This window comes from Zonotrichia leucophrys, chromosome 22 (genome assembly GCF_028769735.1).
Source record: "Zonotrichia leucophrys gambelii isolate GWCS_2022_RI chromosome 22, RI_Zleu_2.0, whole genome shotgun sequence".
NCBI lineage: Eukaryota > Metazoa > Chordata > Aves > Passeriformes > Passerellidae > Zonotrichia > Zonotrichia leucophrys.
Window position 1 is genome coordinate 4,210,857 of NC_088191.1, and position 3,664 is coordinate 4,214,520.

The following is a 3,664-nucleotide window of genomic DNA, read 5'->3' on the forward strand; positions in this document are numbered from 1 at the left end:
CATTTGGCTGTTTGTGTGGTTGTTTAGAACACTTGGCACATCAGTCCTGCCCTCAAACACCTGGTGCTCGTTGTGTCCCTCCCTCTGGATCCTGCACTGGCAGCCAGGCACTGCATCTGCTCAGTTTGAGGAGATTTTGGTGCTGCTCAGAGAGGGCAGCAAGGGCAAGCACAAGACAAAAGAATCCCTCTCTCTGTAATGACATTAAGGCCTTAAAAGGGAGACCTGCAAAAGATTCCCCCAGAGGAGTTTCAGGCTCTTGTGGCCAAGGCTGCTCTTTCTGCTGGCACTTGAAATTGGAGCTGGTGGCTCTTTTTGTATCACCCCTGTAAGCAAAACTCCTGGGGAGCTGCAGGGTGCTGGCTCTGAGCTGCCACGGAGGGATTTGGGGTGGGAAATCAATAAAAGGATCCCTTGGGAAGGCACAGCCCCATGGAACAGCCTTGGCTTTGCCTTCAGCCCTGGCACTGCACTCCCACAGGAATGTGTGTTCCCTGACAGCCCCAGACCAGCCCCTGGGGATGTTTTTGATGCACAAACCCTGAGCACCACAGCTGCAGCTGCCCCAGGGCTGCCTCTCCCCCTCCCATCTTTTGCAGGTCACTTTTTACCCCTGTGTGCACACGGAAGCCTGGGAAGCCCAAATCCCTGAAACTCGGAGCTGCAGGAGGGGAATGTGCCCTTCCCTGGCACTCCTGAGCATGGCAGGGGAGTGCCTGGCTGCCTGTGGGTGGATCACAGCCCTGTGCCCCTAATCCTGACTGGGAATGGATCCCAGAACACTGGGAATGTGTTCCTGCAGCACTGGGAATGTGTTCCTGTACCAGTGGGAATGAATTCCCACAGCACTGGGAATGGATTCCTGCAGCACTGGGAATGTGTTCCTGCAGCACTGGGAGTGTATTCCTGTACCAGCGGGAATGGATTCCTGCAGCATTGGGAATTTATTCCAATATCACTGGGAATTTATTCCCACAGCACTGGGAATTTATTCCAATATCACTGGGAATTTATTCCCACAGCATTGGGAATTTATTCCAATACCACTGGGAATTTATTCCCAGAGCATTTGGAATGTATCCCAGTACCATTGGGAATTTATTCCAGTACCACTGGGAATGTATCCCAGCAGCACTGGGAATTTATTCCCACAGCATTGGGAATTTATTCCAATATCACTGGGAATGTATTCCCACAGCACTGGGAATGTATTCCAGTACCAGTGGGAATGGGTTCCCACAGCATTTGGAATGTATCCCAGTACCATTGGGAATTTATTCCAGTACCACTGGGAATTGATTCCCACATCATTGGGAATGTATCCCTGCACGGCTGGGAATGAATTCCTGCAGCACTGGGAGTGAATTCCTGCACCACTGGGAATTTATTCCCACAGCATTGGGATTGTAGCCCAGTACCACTGGGAATGTGTTCCCACAACACTGGGAATGTATTCCTGCACCACTGGGAATTAATTCCAGTACTACTGGGAATGTATTCCAACAGCACTGGGAATTTATTCCCACAGCATTGGGAATGTATCCCTGCACCACTGGGAATTTATTCCAGTACTACTGGGAATGTATTCCTGCACCTGTGGGAATGAATTCCCCCAGCACTTGGAATGTATTCCTGCCCCATTGGGAATTTATTCCAGCAGCACTGGGAATGCATTCCAATATCACTGAGAATTTATTCCCACAGCATTGGGAATGTGTCCCAGTACCACCAGTGGGAATGTGTCCCAGTACCAATGGGAATTTATTCCAGCATCACTGGGAATTTATTCTCACAGCACTGGGAATTTATTCCCACAACATTGGGATTGTAGCCCAGTACCACTGGGAATGTGTTCCCACAACACTGGGAATGTATTCCAGTACCATTGGGAATTTATTCCAGTACTACTGGGAATGTATTCCTCCACCTGTGGGTGGAATGTGTTCCGCAGGACTTGGAATGTATTCCAGTACTACTGGGAATGTATTCCTGCCCCATTGGGAATGTATTCCAGCAGCACTGGGAATGCATTCCAATATCACTGAGAATTTATTCTCACAGCATTGGGAATGTGTCCCAGTACCAATGGGAATTTATTCCAGCATCACTGGGAATTTATTCTCACAGCACTGGGAATTTATTCCCACAACATTGGGATTGTAGCCCAGTACCACTGGGAATGTGTTCCCACAACACTGGGAATGTGTTCCAGTTCCACTGGGAATTTATTCCAGTACTACTGGGAATGTATTCCTGCCCCATTGGGAATTTATTCCAGCAGCACTGGGAATGTATTCCAATATCACTGGGAATTTATTCCCACAGCATTGGGAATGTATCCCAGTACCAATGGGAATTTATTCCAGTACTACTGGGAATGTATTCCTGCACCTGTGGGAATGAATTCCCCCAGCACTTGGAATGTATTCCAGCAGCACTGGGAATGTATTCCAATATCACTGAGAATTTATTCCCACAGCATTGGGAATGTGTCCCAGTACCACCAGTGGGAATGTGTCCCAGTACCAATGGGAATTTATTCCAGCATCACTGGGAATTTATTCCCATAGCATTGGGAATGTATCCCTGTACCTCTGGGGATGTATTCCAGCAGCACTGGGGATGTGTTCCAGTTCCACTGGGAATTTATTCCAGTACTACTGGGAATGTATTCCTCCACCTGTGGGTGGAATGTGTTCCCCAGCACTTGGAATTTATTCCAGCAGCACTGGGAACGTATTCCTGCCCCATTGGGAATGTATTCCAATATCACTGAGAATTTATTCCCACAGCATTGGGAATGTATCCCTGTACCTCTGGGGATGTATTCCAGCATCCCTGGGAATTTATTCCCACAGCATTGGGAATGTATCCCTGTACCTCTGGGGATGTATTCCAGCAGCACTGGAAATGTATTCCAGCATCCCTGGGAATTTATTCCAGCATCCCTGGGGATGTATCCCAGCACCAGGAATGTGTCCCAGCACTTCACGCTGCCTCTGCAGCCCCCACTCCTCGCTGGCACCGTGGGTAACGCACTGGGGGCTGGAGTTGCCCCTCCCGGTGCCCATTCCGTGCCAGGGTGGCACTGGGGCTGTCCAGGGGCTGTGTCCCCCCTGGCACCGCTCACCAGTGCAGGCTCCTGCCAGGGGAGGGGGAGGCTGCAGCTCTCCCGTCCCCGTGGAATGATGTACCATGACTTGAAGCTCTGTGTTCCTTTCCTCTGGAAGTAAATGGGAGAAAATCCTCGGTGTTTTCTGCCTGTGTGTGACCAGAGGGGATGGGAGGGACCCGGGGGCCTCCTGTGCTTTGTCCCTGCTCCAGCTGCTGATCCAGCTGTGCTGGCATCCAGGGATAGCCCTGGGCTGCTTTATCCAAACCCAAACTGAGCACCTGCTCCACCAGACTGACCTGGGTGTAAAAACCCCATGATTAAATATTACCACATTTAATAATTTGTCTGTTTTTCCTGAGCAGGCTCTGCTGCTTTTTGGGTGGCACTGCCTTCATTCCTGATGTCATTGTGGACACAATTCCTGCTTTTCCTTATCTTTCCCTTTCTTTTTTATCTCAAACCTGCACTTTGAAGGCTCACAGTCACAACCCTGTGCCCATGGAGAAAAGGAAATCAGTTCTGATGCACCCCTTGCTTTTGTACCAGACA